Below are 14,709 nucleotides of genomic sequence, written 5' to 3' on the forward strand. Positions count from 1 at the left end.
TTCTCGAGCTGATCTTTGAAATTTCCTGTTCAGCTCTTGCACCTCTTCAATTTATAGTCCTGTTGTGCTGTTGTAGGATAAGAACTGGACTGCTAACCACATATTTGGCTTTTTGCTCCTATAAAGATCTGTAGCCTTGGAAACTCTATACAGCATTGCTATGAGTCAGAACCAACTCAACAACCCTAACAACAACTATATATATATATATATATATGTGTGTAAATTTTTGTTCAGTGCCATTGAGTTGGTTCCAATTCATAGCAACCCCGTATGTATTACATATGTGTATATGCACATATGTAACTTACCATAATTAAATAAAAAACACCCCAGAGGGACTTAAGGCTGCTTCTACTACATCACTGCATATAGATTGTTTACATAATAAGTAAAGGAGAAAGTACAGAGGTTATTTCTAGAACTCCTTGTGTTTATTTAGGGTTATCAATGAGCTATCTGTATCTACCTAGGAAAACTCACTAGGCTGGACTGTTGTTTATAACAAGTGAACAAGCCATGGTTCTTCCTCTCAGTTTATGCAGACTAGTCGTATGGTGTTCCCTTTTAGGTCTACCTGCTGCCCTGCCAAGAACAAGATGGACGTGGAGATGCTACAGGAGTATCCCAGTACCCCAAGTTTAACTTGCTGAAGAAATGAAATGTATGCGTGTGTGGTAGCCATTCTGAAGAAGGAGAACCAGTCTACATGTTGCAACAGAACTGAAGGATGGAAGTGTCCACAGTGCTTCTCCAACCTGTATTCTCAGCCACATTAGAGGATTAGAGAGAAAATATCATAAAAATTCACCAAGGTAAGAAAAATCCCAGCCAGAGCCAGCTTGAGCTGGGATTGATGGAAATGATCAGTCACTGGAAGGCAAATCTTAGGAGAATGAAGAAATGGCAGGGAGCCAAGAGGGCAATTGGCAAGGCAACCTATAAATTAGCCATGAGTGACAGAATGCAGACTGGGTTGGTTCTGCTTTCCCAGAACAGTCCAGTGAACTGTGGGTTCCTGCTTTTAGTATAGCAGCCTCCATAGGAGGCTCGGGATCCAAAGATGAAGATGCTAATCAGGGTGAAGAAATATGGCAAATCTTGCAGCAAGAAAAGGAGATATAATGAGTGGGGATGGAAGAGAACAAAAAAGGGGAGTGGGAGAGAAGGATGACTGAGGACAGTTCTGTATGACACGGTATCATGGACTTCAGACTGTTCCAGAGAGCCTGAAAGAGTCAACTCCTCTCCAAGGTGTTCCCTGAGCTCTGTATCTTCTCTCTGCCAGAGTGCTGCTAGGATCTATCACACCTCCCAGAGAGAAGCAACTCAGGAAATTGATGCCCTGCCCTCACTCCTCTGGGATGAGAAACAAAACTGAAGAGAAACCCTAAAGAAGCACAGGCTTTCCTTCCTGGCTGAGGTTTGTCGGCACCACCACCAACAGAGAGAGTAAGTCTGATCCACACTCAAGTATCAGGAACTACAAATGAGACCTGATCTTTGTCATGTTACAGCTCATCTTGGCCGGCCTGAACAACCTTATTGTGCAGTAAGGCCCTCAACTGGACCATGGCCCTTGATAAAGTAGGAGAAGGAGACAACACTGGAAGATATAGAAATTGTTTGATGCCTTGTCTGCATAATTCTTCTCCTTTGTAATATGCAAATCTTACTATCTTACTTGTATTATGTAAAAAAAAAAAAATCACCAGAAAGGTTAACCACCTGACTAGCCCCACCGCCCATACATTGCTTCCAAGAAGGCTAATTAAGCCCCATTGCTATGAGAGTCATGTGCTTCCAAAGACTTGTTATGACAAGAAAAAATAATGAAGCCACAGTTTCTCTAAGTTGTAAGCATTCAAATCAAAACACATTGCTTTCCTTGCCCCTCTGCACTCCCACAGATGGGCCTCCGCGTTGATTTTGCCTGTCTTGTTCATGCATGCAGGCTCTAATCCTCTTCTTCAGCCAGAGCACACCCAACTCATATCTATGCAAGGCCCAGAGAAGTCTGGGGCCTGCCCTCCAGGAGTACAGTGTGCAGGAAAAAGAGAAAATAACCTTAGAAAATACCACCACCATTCCTACTGCAATCCTGCCCACTAGTATCCTACTTTAAGGAGCACTGGTAGCTTAGTGGATTATGAGTTGGGCTGCAAACTGCAAGGTCAGCAGTTCAAATCCACCAGCCGCAAATTGAGTTCAAGAAAAAGATGAGGCTTTCTGCTCCTGTAAAGATTTATAGCTTCAGAAAGACTATACAGAGTCACTAGGAGTCTGAACTGACTCCATAGCACACCACAACCACCACCACAGATATCCCACTTCCCATGGTCCGTTCCCCCCACCTCTCTTCATCAGTGGGAGAACAGTTCTAGGTGGAAGGTCATGCCCTTGTGCATTCTCCTGAAAGCACGTGCCTTTGCGTCTTACCCCAGGCAACAGGCTCAGACAGGGGAAGGGGTGGCTAGCACAGGTCCTTCATCAGGTTTTGTCCACATGTCTGCAGAGGAGCATCTTACAGCAACTCTGCCTCCTGGTCCCTCTGTGACTCTACTATTGCAAATCTAAGAGCTTTACTAAGAATTATCCTTTCACCACCAGGGATCTGGAGCCATGGGACATAGAGAAACACTGAGCTCCATCTTTGTCTGATCAAAGTAGACTGTGGTAGGAGAAAAATCTCATTTCTACTGAGTACTCAAAATGATTTCCCAGAACTGCTGGAAGAGTTCCTGCCTCCCAGGAAAAATTTATAGAATCGGGGTAGGTGGATCTCCGATGATGCAACACAACTCGAGAGCAAATACAAAATTTCATGGTTCCCTAAGACCCAAGCCATGGTATTTTCAATAACCTCATATGCATGCAAAAGCTGGACAGTGAATCAGGAAGACCAAAGCAGAATTGATGCCTTTGAGTTATGGTGTTGGAGGAGAATATTGAAAGTGCCATGGGCTGCCCATAGAACCAACAGATCTGTGTTGGAAGAAGTGCAGGCAGATTAAGTGGGCCAGAGGTTAGTAATGATGTTTATGCACAACCTTGGAACAACAGGGCTCTGGGACACAGAGATTGAGGCATGGTTTGAAAGGGTAAAAGGGAGAAAATAATGTTATGATGCTTGGCTGTCTTTTGAATCTTGGTTTCCCTGAATACCATTATAAAACAAACATCTGAAGGGGAGAGAAAGGACTAGCCAGAAATATCACCATAGAAAGCTTGTAAGTTCATCTTCTGCCTATAATTGATTAGAATGCCTAAAATGGGGCTACAACTTGCCCAAGGAAGGCGACTTCCTGCAGAGCCTCTGCATTGCATAAGACCATAGCTGGAATCCTGAACCCCATCCAGAATCTTCTGAGGTGGATCTGGAGCCATGGGACATCACCACTTAAAAGGACAAGTAGACCAGCCTGGAGCAGCTAGAAGAACAGAAGATACTTCTTGAAAGAAAGACCGACAGGAAAGATAAAAAACAATAATGGCAGTCCGACTGACTACTACAAGAACAAGCAAGTTGCTCGCCCAGGAAACATCAAGGCATGTGGTTGGGTCGCCTCAGGACAAACCCCCTTCCAAGACTAAGACTCAAGGGGAATACACGAGCAGACATGTGCTCTGATTGGTGACCACATTGGTCACCGGTAAGGGGAAGTGAGGGAAAAAACAACAATGAATCTGTGAGCTAAGTCCTACCACGTTCAATAGACTCCTATGAACTTGGGTGGAGACCTGGTTGGCCAGTAGTATGGCAAGACTAGGGGACTCCTGGGCCCAGAGTTAGTGATATAGCCACAGAGGACTAGAGTGGAGAGTGAAGTGTCCAGCTGATAAGAAGTGATGGCATATGCACAAGAACACCCACATTTGCAGATAATACCCACTTGACCTGGCTTCAATGGCTGGATGATCAGAACTCAACTAGGAGAAAGAAGAGGAAAAAAGAGTAATCTGATACAATTTAATGAACTTGACCTACACCTATGGATGCAGTTGCTCAAAAGAGGGAACAAATCTTTACAGCAAGGATCATTCATACCCCCCCTTCTGTACACAGAGTAGACAGAGATGGGCAACTTGGACACTGGCTACCCAAGATGAGGCTACAAAGGCAAGAAGTGACTGGCTTACAAGCTTTCAAGAGGGAATCTAAATCCAGAGGGCATGGAGAAAGGTAGAATTTCCACTTAGTAGTATCCAATCTGTCTAGGTGGGACTGATGAAATGAAACGCGGATAGGTCTCTTGTGATACAATAGTGAATAATTGTTATCAGGACTGATTATGAGGGTTGGAAATGTAAAGGCAGATGTTTTGTAGCAAGGAGGGGTGTGATTAACTTTTCAGTCTAGGATCAGAGGTCCCTGGGACTATCAAGGGAGAAGAGCGGAAAGCGGGACGCTATCCAGAGAAGCAGTGATGCCTGAGATGGAGGCAAAGACAATGACATGGAGAGATGGAGCAGCTGGAGACTTTAGACACAGAGAGGAAGAGAAGCTGTGTGCTGACGACTGCGGGGTCAGGCTTGTAGTATATACCCTTTGGTTGGTTGATGATGCATGGAGGGGATTGTAACCATGGGAATGAAACGATATATGATAGGATGAATGTAAAACTAATGTTCTCACATGTAAACTATCACATAATTCACAATAAAACATTAAAAAAAAAAGGGGGGGGGCAGTGGTTGACTCTGCAGTTCAGGAGCAGAGGTCCCTGGGACCATCAAGGGAGAAGAGCAGAGTGCAGGACCCTACACAGAGAAACAGTGATGCTTGAGATTGAGGCAGAGAAGATAACATGAAGAGACGGAGCGGCTGGGAGAGGGGCTGTGTGCTGACAACAAAGGGGCAGGCTTGCAGGGTATACCCTTCGGTTGATTGATGATGCATGGAGGGGGTTGTAACTATGGCAATGAAACGATATACGATAGGATGAATGTAAAGCTAATGTTCTCCCATGTAAACTATCACATAATTCACAATAAAACATAAAAAAAAAAAAAGTGCAGCCAGAGTGTTCCTTGGAGGCCAGGATGGCCAAACTTCATCTCTCATACTTCAGACATATTGTCAGGAGGGACCAGTCACTGGAGAAGGATATCATGTTTGGTAAGGTGAAGGATCAGAGAAAAAGAGGATGATCCCCAGTGAGATGGACTGGCAAAATGGCAGTATCAATGGGCTCAAGAATGGCAACAATTGTGAGGTTGGCCCAGGACTGGGTAGTGTTTCATTCTGTTGTGCATAGGTTGCTTTGCCTAGTTGTTTCTATTTGGTTAAACTTGGCACTATGCTAGACCTCAAGGATGCAACAGAAGTTATATAGTGATAATACTCTGCCCTCATTAAGCATGCAGACTCCAAGACTGAGGTTTGCTTGACTGCTACTCCCTCAAGCTGGGGGTTTGACCCTTGGCCTTCTGCAGACCACAGTCTGTCTATAGCATCACCAGACCAGGCAGTGAGGACGGAAGTCATACTGCAGGTATCAAGATTGTCTTTAGAGGGCTGGCAAGAGCCCTTCCTGGGTCTCTCAGGTTCTAGGATGAGTGGCAGTAGGTATCATTTGAACAGCAACATCTGGGTTACCACTGCTATTTATGTATTAATAACCCCTCCAGATGGGAGGCCTGGTGCAGGCATCAGCTTTCTGGAAATGCAGTCTTTCTGACAATGAGCTGACAGTGCAGACTGAGGAGTTCCTAGCAAGGCTGGACTGAGGACATTCTCCATCTGCCACTGAGAGAACAGAAAGGCTATATGGTCATCTGATCCTAGGATCCAATCCCCCATCTTTGCTGATTCGAACCAAAACTACCCCCATTCTTAGTTCTGTTCCAGTGATCTTCTTGGGACTCACAAAGTGGGTACTCCCTTCTATCTCTGCCTGGTCCCAGATGTCTCTGAGGAGGTTGGAGATCCTGAACTAAATAAATGTGTTGCTTGGAGCCCAGGGCAAGGCTTGGAGGTACAGTGGTTGCTAGGTCAGAGCTCTTGGGATCATAGTAAATGCCTCTTCAGTTTCTAATCATTGCACTGAATACAGGAAAGCAGAGTTGCTCTCCCTTGCTGCGCACATCTACACATCCACACCATATGCTCCTCAAATAGGCATAGGACTATGTATGTCCCTCTTGCATTCCTCATACCCAGCTCCTTGTTTAGTCCAAACAGGTACATTTTCCATGAGTTTAAGTTCAGCCAGAACAAAGCTGGTCCCCCTCCCCCAAACATGCCACAGTCAAGTTGCTGCTAATCCCCAGGAGAAGCTCCCCCACCTTTGGTTATAACAGACTGGAGCCCTATATATACCAAGACCCTTTGTAACACAGGTTCTAAGAGAAGTGGAGAGTGATCCAGTGATCTTATTCCCTGGAGAGAGAACAGGCTTGGGCTTAACTTGGAGCCATTTTGGCACCTAATTTGGGCTTTTCCCTTGACAACTTGATACTGTAGCACTATTAAGAAAGAGGGCAATAATAGCATGCTTATTACCGGGAGCCCTGGTCAGCTGCCCTCTGGGCATGCCCTGCTGTCCCAGTGGGATTCTGGGAAAGTGGAGACAGCTTTGGGAAAGTGTACTCTGAGACTTCAGGGTGTTCCTACTCCAAGGTTCTCCCAGGAAAAGTCACCAGCCTCCCTATCCTTGTCTGTGCCAAATGTCTTAACCCAGGGACAAAGAATAGGGGACCCCAACCACACAACAGGAGGTACTTGGTTGCCACCTGGGGTTGTCCCAGATCCCACAGTACTGGCTATCTCCATCTTTGGACTTTGACCTCAGGAGCTCTAAGGTGCAAGGAAAGGAAACTCAGGGAGCCCTACTACGTGTGGGTCCTGTACTAGACACTGCAAGGCACGAAGCTCCGCAAAAACTGAAGCAGAGTGCACAGAAGAAAGGTTCTTTTTGGATCCTGCTCACATACAGCCAAATTTGAGGATTTCGAGGTTTACTGGCTGACCTCAGGAGCAAAAATCATCCAAAAGCATGAGTCCCAGATTGATCCATCATATAGCATAGTGGTTACAGATTCGGACTGCTACCCTCAAGGTTGGCAGTTCGAAACTACCAGCTGTTTCGCGGGAGAAAGATGAAGCGTTCTGCTCCCATAAAGATTTACAGCCTCGGAAACCCTGTGCAGGGTCACTGAGTAGGAACCGACTCCACAGTACCTAATAAAAACAACAACAAATCACCCTCTGGAGGGCTGGATCCTACGCTCAGATGACCATGTGGCCTTTCTGTTCTCAGTGGCAGATGGAGAATGTCCTTTATCCCCTCTGCACTCTGCCCCGGCACCCGGTCACCCCACCCCCCACCCCCCGCCAGGTCCCCAGACCCATGTCGGCTTTCCTTTACCAGGAAGAAGGACCCTAAGAAAAACATGCTCCCAACCCTCACTATACTAGTGTGGGTGTTTTCAGTCTCTTCAGGGATTGCTCAAGGACGCCACCTTGTGGTGAGCGATCAGAGATTGGCCCAATTTCACCACTAGTCCAAGGCAGGGATCTGCCTGTCCTATGGCTTTAACCCAGCTCACCGTTCATTTGTCATTTGTCACACTGTGGTGGCTTGCATGTTACTGTGATGCTGAAAGCTATGCCACCGGTATTTTAAATACCAGCAGGGTCACCCATGGTGGACAGGTTTCAGATGAACTTCCAGACTAAGACAGACTAAGCAGGAGAGACGGACCACTTCTGAATGATTAGTCACTGAAAATCTTAGGAATAGCAGAGGAACATTGTCAGATACAGTGCTGGAAGATGAAAACATAATAAATAGCACCAGAATAGTGTCATATATAGTGCCAGAAAATGAGTTCCTCAGGTTGGAAGGCACTCAAATTTGACTGGGGAAGAGCTGACTATGACGGCACGTGAATAGAGTAAAGCTTTCGAGATCTTCATTTGCTGATGGGGCACAACTCAAAATGAGGAGAAACAGTTGTAAACATCCATTAATTGAAACATGGAGTGTAAAAAGCATGAATCTAGGAAAACTAGAAGTTGTCAAAAATGAAAATGGAACGCATAAAAATCGATATCCAAGGCATTTAGTGAGAGAGCTGATATGACAATATGAATAGTAAACCATATGAATGTGACAATCACCATGGAATGTGGGAATGACAAACTGAAGTGAAATAGTGTCACATTCATCATAAAAACAAAAACATTTCAAGATCTATCTTGAAGTATAATACTGCTCATAACAGGATAATACCCATAGGCCTAAAAGAAAGACCAGTTAATACCATTATTACTCAAATTATGCAATATTCATTAAAAGCAGTGATGATAAAACACAAGAATTCTACCAACTTCTTCAGTCTGAAATTTATCAAACATGCAATAAATAATGTATTAATTACTGGTGATTGGAATGCAAAGGTTAGAAACAGAGGAAGGATCAGTAGTTGGAAAATATGAACTTGATGATAGAAATGATGCTGGAGAGCACGATAGAATTTTGCAAGACCAATGACTTGTTCATTCCAAGTATTTTTTTTTTAAACAACAGAGACCTCACTAGATGGCATACACAGAAGTCAAAGTGACTACACCTATGGGAAAAGATGGTGGAAAAGCTCCATATCATCAGCCAAATCAAGGCCAGGGGCTGACTATCGACAGACCACTCATATATTAAAACAAGTCCACGAGAACCAAAATATGACCTTGAACATATCCCACCTGAATTTAGAGATCACCTTAAGTACACATTTGATGCATTAGATACTAACAACCCAAAACAAGAAGAGTTGTGGGGTGACATCAAGAAAACAAAAGATTAAGAAGACAAGAAAGAAGGAAAAGACCAAAATAAATGTCAAAGAGACTCTGAAACTTGCTCACCAGCATAGGGATGCTGAAGTAAATAGAAGACATAGGAAGTAAAAGAGCTGAACAGAAAATTTCAAAGGGCAGCTGAAAAAGACAGTCAAGTGGAATGTACAAAGACTTGGAGTTAGAAAGTCAAAGCAGAAGAACACATTCAAAATTTCTCAGGATGAGGGAACTGAAGGAAAAATTAAAGCATCAACTTGGAATATTGAAGGATTCTATGGACAAAATATTGAATGATGCAGAAAACATCAAAAGAAATTGGAAAGAATATACAGAGTCACTATACCAAAAAGAAATGGTCTATGTTCAACCACTTCAAGAGGTAGGATATGATCAAGAGCCAATGATACTGGAAAGAAGACGAAGGTGCACTGAAGGCATTGGCAAAGAACAAGACTACAGGAATTGATGAAATTCACATTGACATCTTTCAACAAACTGCCGGAACACTGGAGGCACTCACTCATCTATGGCAAGAAATTTGTCCCATTCCAAAGTGAGATGACCCAGTGGAATGCAAAAATCATTGGACAATACCATTAATATCACATATAGGTAAAATTTTGCTAAAGATAATTCAAAAACGGCTGCAACAGTACATTGACAGGGAACTGCTAGAGGCTCAAGCTGAATTCAGATGAGTACATGGAATGACAGATATCACTGCTGATGTCAGATGGATCTTGGTTGAAAGCAGAGACTTCCAGAAAGATTTTTTACCTGTGCTTTGACTATGCGTTCGACTGTGTGAATTTTGACAAGCTATGGATAGCTTTACGAAGAATGGATATTTTAGAGCACCTAATTGTGGAGTCCTGGTGTGGCGCGGTGGGCTAATGTGCTAGACTGCAGTCGTTTGAGCTGCACAGTTGGTGGTCCAAGCTCACCAGTTGCTCTTTGGAAACCCTATACAGGGTTGCTATGGGTCAGAACCGACTCGATGGCACCTAACAAACAACAGCAATTGTGCTCCTGAGGAAACTGTACATATATCAAGAGGCAGTCATTGGAACAGAACAAGGAGACACTAAATGCTTTATAGTCAAGAATGGTGTGCACCAAGGTTGTATTCTTTCACCATACTTATTTAATCTGTATGCAGAGAAAACAATCCGAGAAGCTGGATTATATGAAAAAAAAAACATGACATCAGGAGTGGAGGAAGGATCATTATAAATCTGCAATATTCAGATGATATAACTTTGCTTGCTAAAAACAGAGAGGACTTAAATACTTACTGATGAAGATCAAAGACCACAGCCTTTAGTGTGGGTTGCACCTCAAGGAGAGAAAACAAAAATCCTCACAACTGGACCAATAAATGATAAATGGAGAAAATATTGAAGATGTCAAAGACTTCATTTTGCTTGGATCACTATCAACAGTCACAGAAGCAGCAAAAACACAAATGACTTATTACATTGGACAAATCTGCTGCACAAGACCTCTTTAAAGTGTTCAAGAACAAAGATGTCAGTTTGTGGACTAAGGTATGCCTGACTCAAGCCATGGGATTTTCAGTAGCCTCATATGCATGTCAAAGTTCAACAACGAATAAGGAAGATGGTACAATTTATGCATTTGAGTTATGGTGTTAGAGAAGACTACAGCAAGTACCATGGACTACCAGAAAAACAAATGAATCTGTGTTGGAAAAGTACAGTTCCTTAGAAGTCAGACTTCGTCTCTCATACTTCGAACATATTATCAGGAGACCAGTCTGGAAAAAATATCTGGAGAAGGGCATCATGTTTGGTAAAGTGGAGGGTCAGAGAAAAAGAGGAAGACCCCCAAGGAGATGGATTGGCACAGTGGCAGCAGCAACGGGCGCAAGCTTAACAGCAATTGTGAAAATGGCACAGGACCGGTAGTGTTTCATTCTGCTGTGCATAAGGCTGCTATGAGATAGAACCAACTAATGCCTAACAATTGGAGTCCTGATATAGTGCTGTGAGTTAATGCGCCAGACTGTAAAGTCATTTGAACCAGAAGGCCAGCGGTTCAAGCTCACCAGTCTCTCTTCAGAAACCCTACACAGAGTCGTTATGGGTCAGAACCGACTCTACAGCACTTAACAACAAAAGCAATGCCTAACAATAGCCCCCTGCTGTCTCTGTCTCGCCAGTCCCCTAGACCTTAGTTGCATCTCCACTGGGCTCAGTTCCTCTTATCTAGGTTGACCCAGTAATCCTGTATTAACCTCTACCTCGTCCGCAGCCACCTCTTGTGTCAGCATTTTTCCTCGCCTGTGGCGTTACTGATCTCCACTTAAAATCCAGGTCCTTGCGCCTGCGAATGGCTGGCTGTCTTAACAGTCTCTGGTGCCACCTGCTGGGAGCTTGTGGATACTGTCTCCTGTCTCTCTACTCTGTTCAGAGCTGCTTTCCCCACACCTCGCCCCGCCCCAAGCCTTATAGAGAAGCCTACGGATCAATTTTGCTTTACTCAAGTTGAGACTCCAAGATCTCCACCAAAGCTGTGGTTACGTGCTGTAGTGTTGGTTCCGGCTCATAGCGACCGTGTATAGGACTTCCGAGGAGCGGCTGTAAGCTTGAAACCCCGACTTTGCAGTCCAGTGCATTAACCCTCAGTGCCGCACCAGGACTGTGGTAGTGGGACCAAGCTTCCAGCAGGAGTACATCTCTCCCAAAGATGGACATCCCCCACTTTGAACTTCTTGCTTTGTCTTCCCCTCTGGGCCCTCAACAGTCCCTGTCTGGGAAATGGTATCCAGCAGCCTCCATTTGGGGCTTAAAATAATAATTTGCTTGCTTTGCATGATGAACAAAGTTTTATTATCATAAAAAACCCTGAAGCATTTGCGCCAGTGCTGTAGGATAAGCACTGGACCACAAGGTTGGTTTGAACTGCAAGGTAGACATTTCAAATCCACCAGCTGCTCCTCAGAAACCCTGTACTGAGTTGTAACTGACTTGACAATGATGTCACTTAACAACAAATAATCCTAATGTGGAAAATTAATCACAAAGGTGATTGTTCAAGTCCACCAGTTATTCCTTGGGAACCCAGTATATGGTACTTATGAGTTGAAATCAACTTGACATCACTTAACAATAGCCCTGTAGACCCCCATCTTATCCCTTCCTTTTCCTTTCCTCTACAAACTTCTCCTGGTGTGGCACTATGGGTTAATGCGCCAGACTGCAATGCCGTTTTAACTGCAAGGTCGGCGGTTCAAGTTCACCAGCCGCTCCTCAGAAACCCTATACAGGGTCCCAATGAGTGGGAATCGACTCGATGGCACATAACAACAAGAAGCTTCTCCAATTCAAAAGCAGTTCACACTCACCTCGCCTCCACCCTCTCACCAACAGATCACAGGATTTGGCAGGAGTGTTGGGTAGGGGTTTGCCATGCCATAGAAGTCTCCTCAAAGAAGTGCAAGGTGCGGCAGAGGTTTTTCTTTCTGCCCTGCTGATATAACTGTTCTCTGCAGAGACCAAAGATCCATTCACTCTAGTTCAGGCAGAACTGTAAGCTTACTCATGATCCAATAGCTTTTCATTACAAGCACAGCTTCCTGAAGCCAAGAAAACAAGGAGAAGCTGAAAGTTAGGGTCATTTCCTGGGCTCCTGTCATGAAACCTAGATGAACAGCCTAGGGATAGCTTTACCTGGCAATATTGTGTAGTTGTTGTTTTTGTTGTTGTTAAGTGCCATCGAGTCAGTTCCGACCCATAGCGATTCTGTATAGGGTTTCTGAGAGCAGCTGGTGAGCTTGAACTGCCGACTTTGGAGTTCAAAAGGCTCTGCAGTCTGGCGCATTAAACCACAGCGCCAGAGTTTAGTGCTGTGGGATAAAACACTGGACCACAAGGTCAGTTTGAACCACAAGGCCAGCAGTTCAAACTCACCAGCTGCTCCTGGGAAATACTATACAGAGTCACTATGAGTTGGAACCAACACAACGGCACTCAACATCAACATGGTATACACTCAAGTCCTAGTTTCACAAGTAATTTGACCTTCAACCACTCCCCCTTCTGGCATTCAGGCTTTAGCTGTAGGGACTAGTCTCTGCTGTAGGTCTTGATGGTTGTAAGCTGAGGAGACAGCCTACGGGGGCAGATGTTAAGAACCAGGGAAGGGGGTAGAGGTGAGGCCAATAGAGGAACCAATTGCTCTGTGACCATTCTGCCTCTTTAGACACAGGTGCTGCTTTCCTTGCCTCTCAACTCCAAGGCAGTGTCCCAAGGCAATCTACCAGTCCCTTTCTGGGCACTGTGTCATGTCAGCTGCGCTGACCATCACAAGCAAGGCAGCTCCCTGGAATCCATAGACCTACCCAGGGCAGCATCAGAAACCATTTTCCTCTTCTCCCAGCCTCAAGACCAAACCTGCCATAGACTGCCTGGTTCCAAGCTCATAGTCAGCAGAGTAGAAACTGGGGTGGAGCATCAACCACAAGCTTCTCCAGGTTCCCCTCTTCATGGAGGCTAAAAATGTAATACTCCTGCCCAGGAGCTTACCCACTCTGGGCGAAGCATCCTGTGATAGGGTCTGTTCCACTATCCTGCCCAGAATAGCTCATCTTACTGATGAAAAAGATGACACATGTCTCACAGGCAAAAGAAGCACTATGGGGGGTACTGATAGATTGGCAGAGCTTCTGGGCATACCCCAAACTTTCCCAGGATGCAGAAATGATAAAACTGTGTGAAGGCCATCAGGCCAGCTACTTAAAAGCCACCTCAAACTGGATTTAGCTGGAACCCTTCTTGCTTCTGTCACATGAACTCCAGCCTTTGCGGCTTATATCCTGAAATTCATATAGAGGCCAAGGAAAGAGACATTCAGAGGCAGCAGATTTTTATAATAAAGACACTGCTTTTATTTAGTTTGATATGTTTCTATACAGAATGCAGAAAAACACATCTTAAAATCATAGAGAAGGAAATAAAAACACGTCAGTGGTTGGTGAACACTTGAAAGTGAATTGGCTCTCCGTCTCAGAGTCCAGCGGCCATCACCAGCCTGGTGCTCAGGGGAGGAGGTTGGTGGCAAGGGCATTGTTGCTGTTGTTATTCTGTTCACTGCCCCTTTGCCTCCAGTTGCTATGGCAACAGGCCATTCTAGGCCAGCCACATCTCTTGTGTGGCAGTGCCTGTTGGCAGGATTGCTAGGGGCAACAGAGCTGTTTGGAAGGCTTTTCAAAGCCTCACCTGGAACACTGGGAATTGTTTATTTTTTGACGAGGTCATCAGAAATAGTATCACCAGGTCAGACTCCACTTGTGCTCCTGACTCTGGGGAATCAGGGAAACCTGGCTTGGACCAAAGGCCTGGAGGCATAGGTCTAGTCACCAGTGGTTCTCTGAGTCCTCATCTACAGGCTCCCCCTACAGAGGTGCTGCTCACTCCAGAGTACCCTCCCACACTGGGGCAGGGGAGAGGGGCTGGGCCTTATAGGAGGAGGTGCAATGGGAAATGCCTTCCAGAGAATAGTGGGTAAAGATCCCCAACCCTCCTGCTGGCCCTCCCCTCCTGAGGCCACACACACACATTCCTTCTGCAAAACAGTCAATATGGCTTAGAAGTGGCTGCTTGGTGTGCAAAGGGAGCCTGGGTCCACCCACCTGCCCTGGATCAGGGATGGGAAACATTATTGCAAAGGGCATTCTTCCCTAAAAGGTACCCAAAATAACTCTCAGATGGTCAAAGGTCAGGTTCAAAATAGTTTCTTCCAAAGGAGGAGAATCAAAGCAGAGAGAGTGCCCCTGAGTCATGGGACAGAGATGCGGATGGATTGACGGATATTCTGCTAAAAAAGGCAAAAGAAGTCCCAGTGTAATCCCAGAATTTAAACTGTTATGAAAATGGGTGTGTGTG

Source organism: Chrysochloris asiatica, unplaced genomic scaffold, assembly GCF_000296735.1.
Source record: "Chrysochloris asiatica unplaced genomic scaffold, ChrAsi1.0 scaffold00246, whole genome shotgun sequence".
Taxonomy (NCBI): Eukaryota; Metazoa; Chordata; class Mammalia; order Afrosoricida; family Chrysochloridae; genus Chrysochloris; species Chrysochloris asiatica.